The sequence below is a fragment of the Callorhinus ursinus genome, unplaced genomic scaffold (assembly GCF_003265705.2).
Source record: "Callorhinus ursinus isolate GAN/ISIS: 27379988/994484 unplaced genomic scaffold, GSC_fseal_2.0 scaffold114, whole genome shotgun sequence".
NCBI classification, from domain to species: Eukaryota; Metazoa; Chordata; class Mammalia; order Carnivora; family Otariidae; genus Callorhinus; species Callorhinus ursinus.
In genome coordinates this window covers 114477-133344 of record NW_027397176.1, presented here as the reverse complement: position 1 = coordinate 133344, position 18868 = coordinate 114477, and the positions used below count along the sequence as shown (strand labels likewise).

The following is an 18868-nucleotide window of genomic DNA, read 5'->3' as shown; positions in this document are numbered from 1 at the left end:
TTTCCTTAGTGGTTATAGGTCTGTTCAGGTTTTCTATTTCTTCCTGGTTCAGTTTTGGTAGTTGATACATCTCTAGGAATGCACCCATTTCTTCCAGGTTATCTAATTTGCTGGCATAGAGTTGCTCATAATATGTTCTTATAATTGTTTGTATTTCTTTGGTGTTGGTTGTGATCTCTTCTCTTTCATTCATGATTTTGTTGATTTGGGTCATTTCTCTTTTCTTTTTGATAAGTCTGGCCAGGGGTTTATCAATCTTGTTAATTCTTTCAAAGAATCAGCTCCTAGTTTCGTTGATCTGTTCTACTGTTCTTTTGGTTTCTAGTTCATTGATTTCTGCTCTGATCTTTATGATTTCTCTTCTCCTGCTGGGTTTAGGCTTTATTTGCTGTTCTTTCTCCAGCTCGTTTAGGTGTAGGGTTAGTTTGTGTATTTGAGACCTTTCTTGTTTCTTGAGAAAGGCTTGCATTGCTATATACTTTCCTCTCAGTATTGCCTTTGCTGTTTCCTAAAGATTTTGAAGAGTTGTGTCTTCATTTTCATTGGTTTCCATGAATTTTTTTAATTCTTCTTTAATTTCCTGGTTGACCCATTCATTCTTCAGTAGGATGCTCTTTTGCTTCCATGTGTTTGAGTTCTTTCCGACTTTCCTCTTATGATTGAGTTCTAGTTTCAAAGTACTGTGGTCTGAAAATATGCAAGGAATAATCCCAATCTTTTGGTATCGGTTGAGACCTGATTTGTGACCTAGGATGTGATCAATTCTGGAGAATGTTCCATGGGCACTAGAGAAGAATGTGTATTCCGTTGCTTTGGGATGGAATGTTCTGAATATGTCTGTGAAGTCCATTTGGTCCAGTGTTTCATTTAAAGTCTTTATTTCCTTGTTGATCTTTTGTTTAGATGATCTGTCCTTTTCAGTCAGGGGGCTATTAAAGTCCCCCAGTATTATTGTATTGTTGTCAATGTGTTTCTTTGCTTTTGTTATTAATTGCCTTATAAAAGTGGCTGCTCCCACGTTAGGGGCATAGATATTTACAATTGTTAGATCTTCTTGTTGGATAGACCCTTTAAATAAGATATAGTGTCCTTCTTATCTCTTATTACAATCTTTGTTTTAAAATCTAGTTTGTCTGATATAAGGATTGCCACCCCAGCTTTCTTTTGGTGTCCATTAGCATGGTAAATGGTTTTCCACCCCCTCACTTTGAATCTGAGGGTGTCTTTGGGTCTAAAACGAGTCTCTTGCAGACAGCATATTGATGGGTCTTGTTTTTTAATCCAATCTGATAGCCTGTGTCTTTTGATTGGGGCATTTAGCCCATTTATATTCAGGGTAACTATTGAAAGATAGGAATTTAGTGCCATTTTATTGCCTGTAAGGTGACTGTGACTGTATATTGTCTGTGTTCCTTTCTGATCTTTGCTGCTTTCAGGCTCTCTCTTTGCTTAGAGGACCTCTTTCAATATTTCTTTTAGGGCTGGTTTTGTGTTTGCAAAATCCTTTAGTTTTTGTTTGTCCTGGAAGCTTTTTACCTCTCCTTCTATTTTCAATGACAGCCTCCTGGATTTTGATGCCTGTTTCCTTCCCCACATTAGGGAAGTTGTCTGCTATAATTTGCTCCAATATACCTTCTGCCCCTCTCTCTCTTTCTTCTTCTGGGATCCCATTTATTCTAATGTTATTTCGTCTTATCATATCGCTTATCTTTCTAATTCTGCCCTCGTGACCCTGTAGTTGTTTATCTCTCTTTTTCTCAGCCTCTTTATTTTCCATCATTTCGTCTTCTATATCACTGATTCTCTCTTCTGCTTCATTTTGCCTAGCAGTTAGTGCCCCCATTTTTGATTGCACCTCCTTAATAGCCTTTTTTGATTTCGACTTGGTTAGATTTTAGTTCTTTTATTTCTCCAGAGAGGGTTTCTCTAATAACTTCCACGCTTTTTTCAAGCCCAGCTAGTATCTTTAAAGTCATGATTCTGAATTCTAGGTCCGACATCATACTAATGTTAGCATTGAGTAGGTCCCTGGCAGATGGTACTACCTCTTGTTCTTTTTGCTGAGGTGATTTTTTTCGTCTTGTCATTTTGTCCAGAGGAGAACAGATAAATGAGAACAAAATGCTAACAGGTTAACAACGTCCCCAGCAAATATACTGTATACAAATCAGAAAAGACCTGAAACCAGGGGAAAAGAACGGGAAAGAAAGAAAAAAGAAAGAGAAAAAAAGAAAAAAAAAGAAAAAGAAAAAGATAGAAACAAACAAAAACAGAACAAAACAAAACAAAAAAACACAGAATATGGTCAAATATGATCAGGCTAGTGCATAGATCAGTGCCACACACTAGATTTTGGGTGTATTTTGGTCTGTTAGATGAAAGTGCCTCCTAAAATTTTAAAGCAGGAAAGACTTATATATGTATAAAATAAGGGTTGATACAATGAAGGGATGGAAGATGACTGTAAAGATGAAACTTATAAAAGGTTTTATAAACGGAATTGATAAGAATTTGTTTGAAAGAAGAAAGAAGAAGATTTGAAAAAAAGAAAAAAGAAAAGGAAAAAAAATGGGAGAGACTGTGATCAGGCAGGAGACTAGAACAAAGCCATACACTAGTGATTTAGGGTATATTTTGATCTGTTAGAAGAAACTGTATATCAAAATTTTAAAGAGAGAAGAACTTATATATATATGCCAAAAATAAGGGTAACTACTATGAAGGGATAAAATATGACTCTAAAAATAAATAATAATAATAAAAAATAAAAAAATGGTTTCTTAAAAAAGGGATTGATAAGATGTTGGTTGAAAAGGGAAAAGGAAAAAAATCAAACAAAACAAAACAAAAAACAGTTAAAAAAATTAACTTTGAAAAACTAATGAATCATGGTAAAAAAGCCATGAATTCTATGTGCAGTATTCCCCTAGCGCTAGAGTTCTCCCGTTCTCCTTGATCTGTAAACTTGGTCTTGGCTTGCTGGCTGTTCATGCTGATCTTCTGGGGGAGGGGCCTGTTGCCGTGGTTCCCAAATGTCTTTGCCCGAGGTGGACTTGCCCCGCCCTTGTCAGTCCCGGCTAAGCAAGCTGCTCGGGTTTGCTCTCAGGAGCTTTTGTTCCCTACAAGCTCTCGGCACAGCTTTGGAAGACCAGGGTGAAAATGGTGGACTCCCACTCTCTGCCCGGAGGCTCTGAGAACTCGGGGCCCTGCTCCTCAGTGCGCCCCCAGAGAAAAGCAGTCAATCACTCCCATCTCCCCGGTCTCCAGCCACATTCCACACTCACCTGGCCTATGACCCAGTGTTTCTATCTCTGGCACCCGACCCTATGTGGAGTCTCCAAATCCAGCAGATCCCTGCTGTGTGCTCCTGTGCCGCTCCTCCTGGGGGAGGGAGGGGAGTCTCCCCGGTTCTGCTGCTTGCTGGGTCCCTGCTGGAGGCGCAGTGGCCCAAGTGGGCTGGGGATCACAGTTTATGGCCACCCAGAGCTGCAAGCCCGCGCCTCGGCTCCGACTCTGCAGCCAGCTTCCCCGCTCCAATACCTGGGAGCTCTGCTGCACTCAGGCACCCCCGGTCTTTCTGTGACCCCGAGGGTCCTGAGTCCACACTGTATCGCAAGGTTTCCACCTCCCGCTTAGGCACTGGAGTGATGTCCCTCAGCAGAACCGACTTCTAAAAGTTCCGATTTTGTGCTCTGTGGTTCTATCACTTGCCAGAAGCTGCCGACGGAGGCCCCCTCCCCCGCCATCTATCCTCCCGAATATCACCTCAGATACACTTCTCTGCGCGTCCTACCTTCTAGTAAGTCGTTGCTTCTCTGTTCAGAGAGTTGTTGCTACTCTCTTCTTCGATCTCCTGTTGCATTTGTAGGTGTTCAGAATGGTTTGATCCCTATTCAGCTGAATTCCGAGACCAGATGAAATCCAGCTCTCCTACTCCTCCACCATCTTGCTCCTCTTCCTTTGTTTTTGAGTAAATGTTATTTATTCTTCTTGTGAGGAGGAGTGATGTTAGGAATGACCCATGTTATCATCTTGGTGACATCATTTTATTTTGTGCATTTCTATTGCCACATCACACTGTGGGCTATTTGTGCTCTCTTTACTACTAGAAATAGATTAAGTGATCTCTTTAAATTTAATAAAATTAGAGAACTAACTCCAGGAGTTCTAGAACCAACTGAGACAATTCAGCCTTAAGATTCTGTTCTTCCAGAACCACTCCCAGTATCAAAATTTGTAGTAGTCAGATTCTCCAGAGAAACAGAACCAACAGGGGACATATATATGTATATGCATTTATATATCTCCCTTTGCTTCTCTCTCTCTCTCTCTCTCTTTCTCTCTCTATTTTAAGGAATTGGCTCATGCAATTTTGGGAAATGACAAATCTAAAATTCACAGGGCAGGTCCATGGGATAGAGATTTAGGTAAGAGTTGATGTTTTAGTCTTTAGTCCAAATTCCAGAGGGCAGGAATCTGGAAAATCATGCAGGGCTTCTATCTTGCAATCTTGAGAAGAATTTCTTCAGGGAGCCTGAGTCTTTTCTCTTAAGGTCTTCAAGTAATTAAATGAGACCAACCACATTATGAAGGATAATCTGTTTACTCAAAGTTTACCAATGTAAATGTTAATCACACCTAAAAAATACCTTTACAGTAATATTTGAACTGATATTTGACCTGACAATTGGACACTGTGGGCTAGTCAATTTGATACATAAAATTAACTATCACAGATAGGAAACTATATGTTTGTTATCTTTCCACTCAAAAAGTATTTAGAAATAGGTATGAAAGAAATCTTCATTGTTAATTAATAAATAATCTGTTGCTTATCAATTTAACTAGAACATTGTAAAAGAGATCATATAAGTTTTGTTGCAGTACTTAGTTTCTATAATTATGAGAACTAAAGCACATTTAAAAATTATTTTTTAAGATTTATTTTATTTATTTTAGAGAGAGAGAGAGAGCACAGACGGGGGAAGGGGAGAGGGTGAAGGAAGAGAAACACAAGCAACTCTCTACTGAACACAGAGCTTGACACAGGGCTTGATCTCATGACCCTGAGATCAGACCTGAGTGAAAATCAAGAGTCAGATGTTCAACTGAGTGTGCCACCCAGGTACCCCAGAGCTTAAGCACATTTTATCTTTAGAAAAAAGTTTGTGACCACTGGAAACTAGATTATGAAAAATTTCTATTCTTTGTGGGATATGATAGTGTGGCTTCCCCCTCCCCTCTTCATTCCGTATGTGCCAAAAACTTAAAAATCTTTATTAGAAAAAAGTGTGAAGGAAGATGAAATAGAAAGCAAATTTAGAATCTAATGACAAGTTGATCTCAAACCCCTCACCTGTCTAACTTCTTTTCTTAAGCAATCATATGTTCCCTCTGGGAGCATATGCATGCAGTGTATGTCTTTTTCTTTCCCTGTCCTTTATTTGAAAACCTATCTAGAAGGGATTTTGGAATAGCAATGAGGAAGGAGCTGCCAAGTTTGGTGATTCATTTCTATGTAGCCTAAGGCCATTTGTATCTCCAGGAGCCCACATCATTTATGGCTGTTTCTTCATTTTCTGTGCAGCTCTTTCTCCAGGAAACATAGCGAAAATTTGGTGGAAAAATGTGGAAAAGTAAGAGTATAAGGAATGAAAAAAACAAAACAAAACAAAACAAAACAACAAAACACAACAACCCACTATATTCTGGTAAAGCAAGTCAGTTATTATAGGTTTTGTGAAAACTCTTGTAATTGTGAAAACTTTTGTAAGCCCAAATTCCCCAATAAATACCAAAGGAGGTTGGCAAGACAGCTTTTAACTGTGTGACTGGAAGATGAAGAGAACTATAAACACACAGATCAAAGACTTCCTTGGCTGGTTTGAGGGGGGGGGAAATTCTTTTGTCTGTGTGTTTTGGGGAAGAATGAGTTGGCTACAATCAGGAAATTGAATGGTGAGATTTAAGAGCTTATTAGCAGAAAGACGTGAAAATATATAAAAGTTATACCCTCTGGAATCATGTTTTCCAAACAGAATTGACATCTAATTTTGAATCCCAGGTCCCCTTCCCATCTAATTTCTTGATCATGAGGTGGACTATGGGAAACATCCATGAGTTGAAAGTCCATGTGCCTGGTTTCTAATTTGAGTTCTGACTGGAAATCACTGTGAAACATGGTAAAATGTGAAGAACAAGTGGGAATGATTTTTAGCTCTCTGATCCTGAAAAAACTAGTGTCCCTCTATGCTTCAGCTTTGTCAGTTCCAAAGTTAGTAGTTGAGACCACATGAGTTTCAAGACCCCATGAAATAGATCTCATCTATGTCTATGATTCAACATTTGGAAGAGTCAGGCATCAGGTTCTGGACATTGTGTGTTGGTCCGTTCTCCGTCCTTTCCTGCTCTTCTTCACTGGGTCGGACAAACCCTTGGGTAATGCCAAATAATTTCCACTTACTGTGTCCATGCCTTTGTGTTATTTCTTCCCCTTGATGTAGGTTTAACCTGTGACTTCCTTCTAAACAAAAGAGTATGGTAAGGTGAGAGATTCTTCTTTCCATGCTGTGTTGTATAAGACTCTACCTTAGCAGAATGGAGCTAGAAATTCCCCTTGCTGGTGTTGGAGAAATAAGTTACCATGTGGTGGGAGGCCTGTGAAAGGTCATATGGGAGAGAACTCTAGTAGCTGAGAATGGACATTGGCCAACACCCAGAAATACCCAGAGAAAGTAATTCAGCCAACAACCTGAAGGAAGTAAATATTTCCCCAGTAGAACCTTTATGACAGCCCAGCCCTGGCTGACAGATAGATGGCAACCTGGTGAGACCCTGAACCAGAGAATCCAGCTAACCTATGTCTAGGCCTGTGACCTGCAGAAAGTGTAAGATAGCAAATATATATTGTTTTAAGTTGTTTGTGTGTGTTAGTTTCTTATATAGTAAGACATTCCAATATAGTCAGTTTTCTTTGTGCCTCACTTGGAATGGGCTCCCTTCTCTCTGGCTTCCAACTGGTTCATTCAATGGGAGGCACCAGGATATAAGAAGATGACAGGTGAGTGAAGTTGGGGTAATAATTCTCATTCATCCACTCCTCCCTTTGCTTCATACAGAGGAAGCTGCCCTCAGGCCTCCCTCTTGGAGTCAGGAACCATTTACTTCCTTTGCCCTGTCAGGTTCACCTGACTGCTATTACTAGTCCTAGGGTACCTTACTATTTTTTATGTTTTCCCTATACCATGACCACACTTTTGTAACTAGCCCCTTTACCAACTCTTTCCAAATAGCCAAAATAGATGAGTCATCTGCCTCCTGATGTGCCCTACTGGTGTTAGAAACCTTCAAGAACAAAAAAAAAAAAAAAAAAAAAAAAAAAAAGAAAAGAAAAGAAAAGAAACCTTCAAGAACAACCATTGCATGAGATTATTTTCCTGCCCCCAACAAATACAATGAGGAAAAATGAAATTAAAGTATCCATGACAGATACCTGTTGTGCTTATAGACTGCTGGATAATAAACTACTTTTATGGACAACTCTGAAACATTTCCCTGGGATTTGAAAAGTAGAGGCCTGTGTCTTCCAGGAATGGAGACTAAATTGGGCCATTCCTGCAAGAGAATCAATGAATAAGAAACTTCTAAATTAATGTGCCATTTATACTTGTGTAGTGAAAACTGGGTACATGAGAGGTTTCCACAGCTTCCAGAAAAAGAGGAAAAGGGAAGAAACTGACACTCATGGATTCCGTTTGGTGCTCTATGGGAAATGAGCTCGTTCCATGCCTGCCATTGTGATGGGATGTCTCATTTTGTATTATCTTGGTTACTGCTGTCACTTATTGAGCATCAATTATGCATTAATAGTATGACACAATAGTACCTGCTTAGTCCTCACACAGGTCTGTAGAGATGAGGTGGTTGAAGTTCAGTGAGGTGATTCAAGTTCACAAAGTGAGTATTTGACAAAACCTCAATTTGAACTCACTTGTCTGATTCACACTTTGTGCTCAATACCCTGAACCAGTTCACATTGTTGCAGATTTCATCCAAAGAAAGTGAGAGCTTAAATTAGGGCTTGTATTTGAAATGGAAGACTATTATTTATTCATAAAGACAATGGTTTAAGTCCCAGCAGAAGCTAATTGAAAAAATAATGTTCCTTTGATATAGAAATGTAAATAGGACCTTGGTTTATGAACATACCCATCATTCTTTCCTGTTGCATGAAATGAGCTGAGATGTATGTATCCTTTAGGTTTGTCATGTACATTAACAGAAAACATGCATTGAGCCCATTTTGTGTCCTTTTATCATGATGTTTATTGACTCAAGGGGGAAATTGTTGCTTATTAAGCTTCACATTAATTAGAAATCCAATAACCCATTAAGACATGATTTAATTTTGCAACTGCTTCCAATGGCAGAGTGTTTTGCTGTTATTTTTGCTAATTTAAAAAAAATTTTTTTTCTCCAATTGGGTATCTACAATGAAACAAAGCCTCTGGACTCTTTCATATGGAGGCTGAGAAAGACATATCCCATATTAACATCTCATCACAAGCACTCTGAGATTTTAGGACATATGCTTAACTGTGGTGGCAAACAGATTATCCTACACTCATTCTAAATCCAGGAGTGATTGTTTTCTTTCTGTTATGCTTCTCCCCTTCCCTTCTGTATCCCCAAAGAATGAAGCCCAATGGCATTGGTGTGATTTTTGGCATGAGTGGCTGATGCTTACTCTATCATAGGTGTTTGTCTCAACAGGTATCAATGGATTCTGGAAGAATCTATGGCACAGCTCTCTGGGAAAAGGGTATGTTGATTCCTGGCTCCCCGGGGAATTTCATCCAGGAATTTAGGGGCTATGTTTTTCCAGAACACTGAGGACAAAGATAACACATATAGGCTTCCCTATGATATTTATAGTATGGCTTGAGGTAAAAGGTACAATGGTTAATTTATCAAAAAACTTCCATTGATTTCTAGGGGAGATGGCAGAGTTGGAAGAACCTAGGCTCACCTCATTTCATGGATACAACTAGAGAACACTCAGGAAATGACCTGAAGACTGGCTGAATAAACTCCAAAACTAAATGTAGGGAAGAGGCCACAATGAAAACGGTAGGAAGGGCAGAGACGTGATTGGGACCTAAATGGACTGACAGGACTGTCTACAGGTGGGAGGGACATTCTGGGCACAGAGAGGGAGAGAAACAGACTCCCACACCAGGGTGCCCAAAAAGGGGAAGATAAATCTCCATAATGTTTGGCTTTGAAAACCAGAGGGGCCTGATTTCATGAGTTATTACAACCAGCAGGATTTAAAACCTGGAATTTATAAAAATCTCTGGGACAGCCAGTGGGTGAGAGGAAACTGAGTCTCCACCTGTAAAGAGCACAACAAATAGCCCATGGAAATACAGCATATAAGCAGCAGTCTGAAAGGTATGTGGGGCACACTGGGAGGGAGAGTTACTTACTCACCTCAGAGCCTATCCCAGAGGGACAAAAATCCCTGGGGAACTCTTCCAGGAACAAAGGAACTGGCAGACACCATTTCCCTCCCCTGCCTCCCAGCTTAAACATGGCACCTGAGGGATGGCTACCTCTTGGTTAATACTGCTGCCCCACCCCCACAAGCAGTGCTTCCTGATCCACCCTTCTGGAAGGCCTGCTTCAGTCCCCTGTGGCAAGGCCCCTCCAGTAGAGGAACCACTGCACTTCAGTCCTGGTGCTACAAGACCCCTCCTGCAGAGGACCCAGGGTGTGCAAAGTTTGCTAGCACTGCCATCCCTCCCCCCTGTACTCTGCTTCCAAGGATCCACCCCTTCAGATGGTGCCTCCTCAGTCCCTGTGCTGCAGGGGTCCTACCTTAGCACCCAAAGCTTGTTAGCATTGCTGCCCCTCTGCACCACTCCCACATGCTGTGTATTGGGGATCCACCCTTTCTAATACACCTTTGGCCTGAGCCCGTACAGGGCAGTGTTGCAGACCTGGCAGAGTCATAGCATCTCCAACAGTGGGCAGCACCACTCCACTCTCAGAGAGAGAGAAAGATAACCACACACACCAATCAGAGAGAGGCTCCAGCAATGGGCTGGAGGCAGACAACTGGTCTGACTGCAGGCCCCACCAACCAATGAAAGCTTCTCAGGGGAAAGCACCCTGCAGTTTGGTGCTACTGCATCTCTGGCAAATGCCTGGTCTGACTCATCTCAAGCCCCAGGTATCCCCAATTTGGCCCACTAACACCACAGGGACAAAACACTGCCCACAAAAGGCAAAGAGAGCCATTGCAGACAACTGGACTGAAGGAAAAAGCAGTTCAGTCAAAGAGCAGGGAACATGCATCACATATAGCAGACACCCCGAAGCGTTAGTTCTGGTGAATAGGGAACACTACACACCAGGGCACTACAGGACCTCTTCTTCATAAGGCCACTACTTGCCAGTGCATGCAACATAGCTGTCTTTCCTGACACACAGAAGCAGACACAGAGAGGTAGATAAAATGGGGAGACAGAGGAGTATGTCCCAAATGAAAGAACAACAAAACAATGGCAAGAGACATAAGTGGAATTCTGATAGAGAATTTAAAGATATTGGACTTGAGAAAAGAATTGAGGGCATCAGTAAGATTCTTAAAAAAGAGATGGAAAACATTAAAAAAAACAATCAGAGATGAAGAACTCAATAAATGAAATTAATAATACATTTGATGGAATAAATAGCAGACAAGAGCAAGCAGAGGAACAAATTAATGACATGGAAGACAGAGTAATGGAAATTAATAAGCTGAGCAAATGACAGAAAAAGACTTATGCAAAAAGAGAATAGATTTAAGGAGTCAGTGACTACATTGAGCACAATAACATTCATATTATAGAGATTCCAAAAGAAGAGGGAGAGAGAGAAAAGGGGACAGAAAATTTATTTGAAGAAATGATAGTTAAAAACTTCTCCAATCAGGAGAAGGAAATAGATATCCAAATCCAAGAAGCACAGACATTCCCCCAACAAAGTCAACCTAAGAAAGTCCACACCAAGACACATAGTAATTGAAGTGGCAAAAAGTGTGGTTAAAAAAAAAATTCAAAGCAGCAAGACAACTTGCATACAAAGGAAACCATAAGGTTATCAGATTTTTCTGCAGAAACTTTGTAGACCAGAAGAGAATGGCATGATATTTTCAAAGTGCTGAAAGGAAACTAACCTGCAGCCAAGAAGACTATCCAGCAAGGCTCTTATTCAGCCTAGAAGGAGAGATAAAGAGTTTCTTAGACAAAAGCTAAAAGAGTTCATGTCCACTAAACTAGCACTACAAGAAATGATAAAGGGGACTCTGAATGGAGAGAAAGACGAAAAATAAGAGTAAGAAAAGTAGGAAATATTGTGAGAGACTCTGGACTCTGGGAAACAAACTGAGGGTTATAGAAGACAGGGGTTGGGGGGATGTGGTAACCAGCTGATGGGTATTAAGAAGGGCACATGTTGTGATGAGCACTCGGTGTTATACACAATGAATGAATTGTTGAACACTACATCAAAAACTATGATGTACTATATACTGGCTAACTGAACATAAATAAATAAATAAATACATACATACATACAAACAGTAAAAGTATATCTGTACAAATCAGTCAAGGATTCACAAAATAAAAGGATGTAAAATATAACACCATATATCTAAAATCTGGAGGGGGAGAGGAGTAAATGGGTTCAAACTTAAGCAACCATTAAGTTAATATAGATGTTATATGCAGAAGTTGTTATATACAAACATAATGGTAACCAGAGATCAAAAACAAATAATAGATATGCAAAAAATAAAGTGAAAGGAATCCAAGTATATCACTAAAGAAAATGAGCAAATCATGAAAGAGAGTAAGGGAAAAAAAATCAGAGAAACTACAAAAACAACCTCAATACAAGTAACAAAACGGCAATAAATACATATCTATCACTAATTACATTGAATGTAAATGTATTAAAGACTTCAATAAAAATACATAGGATGACAGAGTGTATAAAACACCAAGACTCTTCTACAAGAGATTCATTTCAGACCTAAGGACACCTGCAGCTCAAAAGTGAGGGGATTGAGAAGAACTTATTATGCAAAGTGATGTAAAAAGAAAGCTGGGGTGACAATACTTATATTGGACACAATAGACTTTAAAACAAAGACTGTAACAAGAGACAGAGAACACTTTATAATAATAAAGAGGACAATCCAGCAGAAGATATAACAATTGTAAATATTTATGCACCCAACATGGGAGCACCCAGATACATAAGATAGTTAATAACAAATAAAAAGGAACTATTCAATAATAATAGAATTTAGTAAGGGAGTTTAATACTTCACTTACATTGAAGGACAGATCATCCAAACAGAAAATCAACAAGGAAACAATGGCTTTGAATGACAACTAGACCAGGTGGATCTAACAGATATATTCAGAACATTCCATCCTAAAAAGCAGAATATGCATCCCTTTCAAGAGGAAATGGAACATTCTCTAAAATAGATCACATATTAGGCCAGAAAACAAGTCTCAACAAATTTAAAAAGATCAAATTCATGTCATACATCTTGCATCTTTTCTAACCACAATGCTATGAAACTAGAAATCAACCACAAGAAAAAATTGAGAAAGAGCACAAATACATGGAGATTAAATAACATGCTACCAAACAATAAATGGGTCAGCCAAGAAATCAAAGAAGAAAAAAAATACATGAAAACACAATGCTTTAAGTCTGTGGAATGCAGCAAAAGTAGTTTGAAGAGGGAAATTTATAGCACTATAAGCCTACCACAAGAAGCAAGAAAAATCTCAAATAAGCAACCTAACTCTACAACTAAAGAGCTGGAAATACAACAACAACAACAACAACAATCCAAACCAGAAAAAAGGAAATAATAAAGATTAGAGCAGAAATAAACGATATAGGGACACCTTGGTGGCTCAGTCGGTTGGATGTCTGACTCTTGATTTTGGCTCAGGTCATGATCTCAGGGTTGTTAGATTGAGCCCAGCATTGAGCTCTGCCCTGTGTGTGGAGTCTGTTTGAAATTCTCTTTCTGCCCTTCCCCTTTGCTTGTGCTCTCCCTCACTCTCTCTCACTAAGAGAAAGAAAGAAAAAGAAAGAAAGGAAGGAAGGAAGGAAGGAAGAAAGGATATAGAAATTAAAAACAAAACAAAACGGTAGACTAGATCAATGAAACCAGCAGATGGTTCTCTAAAAAAATCAACAAAGTTGATACACCTCTAGTCAGACTCATGAAGAAAACGTAAAAGAGGAAGGACTCAAATAAACATGACAAATGAGAGCAGAGAAATAACAACCAACACCACAGAAATAGGAACAATTATAAGAGAATATTATAATATTAAGATTAATTGATAAAAATTATATGCCAACAAATTGGACAACATAGAAAAAATGGGTAAATTCCTAGAAACATATAACCTACAAAACTGAAGCAAGAAGAAATACAAGGTTTGAACAGACCTATTACTAACAAGGGAATTGAATCTGTACTCAAGAAACTCCCAAAAAACAAAAGTCCAGGACCAGATGGCCTCACAGAAAAATTCTACCAAACATTCAAAGAAAAATCAAAACCTATTCTTCAAACTATTCCAAAAAATAGACTAGGAAGAAGAACTTTCAAATTCACTTTATGAGGCATTACCCTTTACCAAAACCAGATAAAAACACTACAAAAAGAGAACTATAGGCTAATATCTCTGATGAATATAGATGCAAAGATCCTCAACAAAATACTAGCAAATTGAATTCAACAATACATTTAAAACAAAAATACTCATCAGAAGCAAGAGAGATTTCTTTTCAGGATGCAAACGTGGTTCAATATTTGCAAATCAATCAACGTGATACATCACATCAATAAGAGAAAGATAAAAACCCTATGATCACTTCAAGAGATGTAAAAAATATCATTTGACAAAGTACATTAATTAATGATAAAAACTCAACAAAGTAATTTTAGAGAGAACATATCTCAACATAATAAAGGTCACATATGAAAAAAAACATAGTTAACATCATTGTATATGAGGAAAAACTGAGAGCTTTTTCCCTAAGGTCAGGAACAAGAGAAAGAAATCCACTTTCAACACTTTTATTCAACATAGTACTGGAAGTCCTAGTCACAGCAATCAGACAATAAAAAGAAATAAAAGGCATCCAAATTTGTAATGAAGAAGTAAAAGTTCTATTTGCAGATGACATGATAATATGTATAAAAAACCCAAAAAGTGCCACAAAAAAATCTAGAACTGATAAAGAATTCAGTAAGGTTTTAAGATACAAAATAACTGTACAGAAATCTGTTGCATTTCTATACACCAATAATGAAGGAGCAGAAAGAAAAATTAAGGAATCAATCCCATTTACATTTGCACCAAAAATAATAAAGTACCTAGGAATACAGTACTTAATCAAAGAGGTGAAAGACTCATACTCTGAAAACTGTAAAAAATTGATGAAGGAAATTGAAAAAGATACAAGGAAATTGGAAGAACAAATATTGTTAATATATCTATACTACCCAAAGCAATTTGCACATTTAATGTCATCCCAATTGAAATACTAACAACATTTTTCACAGAACTAGGAAAATAATCCTGAATTTTGTATGGAACCACACACACACACAAAAAAAAAACAAAACCCTGAATGGCTGAAGAAATCTTGAGAAAGAAAAACAAAACTGGAGGTATCACAATCCCAGACTTCACATTATATTACAAAGCTGCAGTAATTAAAACAGTATGGCACTATCACAAAAATAGACACATAGATTAATGGATCAGAACAGAAAACCCAGAAATAAACCCACAATTATATGGTCAATTAATCTTTGATAAAGGGGGAAGGATATCCAATGGGAAAAAGTCAGTCTCTTCAATGAATTGTGTTCGGAAAACTGGACAGCTACATGCAAAAGAATAAAACTGGACCACTTTCTTACTGTATAAACAAAAATAAATTCAAAATACATTAAAGACTTAAAAGTGAGACCTGAAACCATAAAAATCCTAGAAAAGAGCACAGGCACTAATTTCTCTGACATTAGTCTTACCAACATATTTTTAGAAATGTTTCCTGAGGCAAGGGAAACAAAACCAAAAATAAACTATTGAGACTACATCAAAATAAAAAGCTATGTACAGCAAAGGAAAAATCAACAAAACTAAAAGGTAACTTAGTAAATGGGAGAAGATATTTGCAAATGACATATCTGATAAAGGGTTAATATCCAAAATACGTGAGGAACTTCTAAAACTCAATATGCCAAAACCAAATAATACAATTAAAAATGGGACAGAAGACATAAACAGATATTTTTCCAAAGACATACAGATGGCCAACAGATACATGAAAAGATGCTCAACATTACTCATCATCAGGAAAATGCAAATCAAAACAAAATATTACCTTATATCTGTCAGAATGGGTAAAATTAAAAACACAAGAAACAACAAATGTTGGTGAGGATGTGGAAAGAGAAGGAAGCCTCGTGCACTGTTAGGAATGAAAACTGGTGCAGACACTGTAGAAAAAAGTATGGCGGTTCCTCGAACGTCAAAAATGAAACTACCCTATGATCCATTATTCATAGTACTGGGTATATATACCCCAAATACAAAAACATTAATTCAGATGGGCTAAATGCGTATTAAGGAGGGTACTTCTGTTGAGCATTGAGTGCTATATGTAAGTGATGAATCACTAAATTCTACTCCTGAAACCAACATTACACTATATGTCAACTAATTAGAATTTAAATAAAAGTTTTAAAAATAGGGGCGCCTGAGTGGCTCAGTCATTAAGCATCTGCCTTTGGCTCAGTTAATGATACTGGGGTCCTCAGATGGAGCCCCGCATCCCCACATTGGGCTCCCTACTCAGCAGGAAGCCTGCTTCTCCCTCTCCTACCCCCCACTTGTGTTCCCTCTCTCACTGTCTCTCACTCTGTCAAATAAATAAATAAAAATCTTAAAAAAATAAGTTTTAAAAATAAACAAAAAAATAAACAAAACAAACAAAAAACACTAATTCAAAGGGATACATGCACCCCAAAGTTTTGTAGCAGCATTATTTACAATAGCAAAATTATGGAAACAGCCCAAGTGCTCATTGATAGATAAATGGATAAAGAAGTTGTACATATATACAATGGAATATTATTCAGCCATAAAAAATAATGAAATCCTGTCATTTGCAATGATGTGGATGGAGCTAGAGACTATTATGCTAAGCAAAACAAATCAGTCAGAGAAAGTCAAATACCATATGAATTCACAGATATGGAATTTAAGAAACAAAACAAACAAGCAAAGGGAAAAAAGAGGGGGCAAACCAAGAAACACTCTTAACAATACAGAACAAAGCAATGATTACCAGGGGGGAAGTTGGTGGGGGCATGAGTGAAATAGGTGATGGGGCTTAAGAAATACACTTGTGGAGGAGCAAGATGATGAAGGAGTAGGAGACCTAAATTATGTCTTGTCCCAGGAATTCAGCTAGATAGTTATCAAACCATTGTGAACACCTACAAACTCAACAGGAGATTGAAGAGAAGAACAGCAGCAATTCTATGAACAGAAAAGCTACCACCTTCTGGAAGGTAGGACATGTGGATAAGTGAATCTGAGGAGATATTTGAGAAGGTAGACTGCGGGGGGAGGGAGCCTCTGTCAGGCAGCTACTGGCAAGTGATAGAACAGCGAAGCACAAAGTCAGAACTTTTAGAAGTCTGCTCTGCTGAGGGAGGTTGCTCCAGTGGCTAAGCAGGGGGTGGAATCCTTGCTGGGACAGTGTGGTCTTAGGACCCTTGGAGTCACAGAAAGACTGGGGCTGCCTGAGTGTGGCAGAGCTCCCAGGTATAGGAGCGGGGAAGCTGGCTGCAAAGACGGAGCCAAGGAGTGTGCTTTGAGCTTAGGATTTCCGTAAACTGTGATCTGTGGCAGGGTTGGGCCACTATTCTTCGAGCAGGGACCCAACAAGTGGCAGATCCAGGGAGACTCCCCTTCCGCTTCTGGGAGGAGAGGCACGGGAGTGCACCGCAGGAATCTGCTGGGGTTGGAAGCTCCAAATGGGGTTGTGTGCCAGAGATAGAAACACTTGGTCACAGGCTGGGTGAGCGCAGAGTGTGTCCAGAGACCACGGAGATAGGAGTAATTGACTGCTTTTCTCTGGGGGCTCACTGAGGAGTGGGGCCCTGAGCTCTCAGCTCCTCTGGGGCCAGAGATTGGGAGGCCGCCATTGTCATTCTCATCCTCCAAAGCGGTATGGAAAGCTTTCAGGGAACAAATGCTACCAAGAGCAAACCAGAGCAGATTATTTAGCCCAGCCCCTGGCAAGGACCGTGCAATTTTGCCTTGAGCAAAGACATTTGAGAATCACTGTAACAGACCCCTCCCCCAGAAGACTGGCAAGAACATCTGGCCAAGACCAGGTATACCCATCAATGAGAACTGAAAAACTCCAGTACTGGGAGAATACAGCACATAGAATTCATGCCTTTTTCCCAATGATTCTTTAGTTTTTTGAAGTTAATTTTTAAAAATTTCTTTATTTTTTCTTTTTCTATTCTTTTTTGAACTTTTTTTCTTTCCTTTTTCAACCAACATCTCATCAATTCCTTTTTTAAAATCTTTTTAATTTTCATTTTTACAGTCATATTGTATCCCCTCATTGTATTTAACCTTATTTTTTTATATATATGTTTTCTTTCTTTAAAATTTTGGGATACATTTCTTTTAACAGACCAAAATATACCCTAAATCTAGTGTATGGCTTTGTTCTAATTTCCTGCTTGATCACAATCTCTCCTTTTTTTAAAATTTTTGTTTATTTCTTTTTTTAAGCAACTTCTTATCATAGCAATTCCTTTTTTATCTTTTTTAAATTTTCATCTTTACAGTCATATTCCATCCATTCACCACATTTACCCTTATTTTTGTATATATATATGTTTTTCTTTCTTTAAAACTTTGGGAGGCAGTTTCCTCTAATAGACCAAAATACACCCAAAATCTAGTGTGTGGCTCTGTTCTATTCACCAGCCTGATCATATTCTTTTTTTTTTTCCTTTCTTTTCTCACCAGTTTCAGATTTCTTCTGATTTGTTTAGTGTATATTTTTCTGGGGTCATTGTTACCCTGTTAACATTTGGTCTCCCATTCACCTCTTCTCTGGACAAAATGACAAAACAGAAAAATTCAACTCAAAGAAAAGAACAAGAGGCAGTACCAACTGCCAGGGACCTAATCAGTACAGACATTAGTAAGATGTCAGAACTACAGTTCAGAATGATGATTATAAAGACACTAGCTGGGCTTGAAAAAAGCATGAAAGATACCAAATAATCCTTTTCTGGAGAAATAAAAGAACTAAAATCTAACCAAGTTGAAATAAAAAAGGCTATTAATGAGGAGCAATAAAAAATGGAAGCTCTAACTGCTAGGATAAATGAGGCCGAAGAGAGAATTAGTAATATAGAAGACCAAATGATGAAGAATAAAGAAACTGAGAAAAGAGAGATAAACAACTACTGGATCATGAGGGCAGAATTTGAGAGACAAGTGGTACCATAAGATGAAACAATATTAGAATAATTGGGATCCCAGAAGAAGAAAGAGAGAGAGGGGCAGAAGGTATATTGGAGCAAATTATAGTGGACAAATTCCCTAATTTGGGGAAGGAAACAGGCATCAAAATCCAGGAGACACAGAGAACCCTCCCCAAAATCAATAAAAATAGTTCAACACCCCAACATCTAATAGTAAAACTTAAAAGTCTCAGAAACAAAGAGAAA

The 18868-nt window shown here is 38.4% G+C and overlaps 1 long non-coding RNA gene across 8 annotated transcripts in view; it reads left to right on the top strand.

The window, feature by feature from the left end:
• Positions 1 to 18868, top strand: part of LOC112813068 (uncharacterized) — a 398822-nt gene that overhangs the window by 356844 nt on the left and 23110 nt on the right. For 4 of the 8 annotated variants that reach the window (XR_012377159.1, XR_012377154.1, XR_012377157.1 and 1 more), the window contains 2 exons: positions 8773 to 8821; positions 8995 to 9103. The exons of 1 other annotated variant lie outside the window; for it this stretch is intronic. This is a non-coding gene — a long non-coding RNA (uncharacterized lncRNA). Of the gene's footprint in view, positions 1 to 8772; positions 8822 to 8994; positions 9130 to 18868 lie in introns of all 8 variants that reach the window. 3 more of the 8 variants (XR_012377155.1, XR_003205441.2, XR_012377158.1) reach the window with 2 other exon arrangements.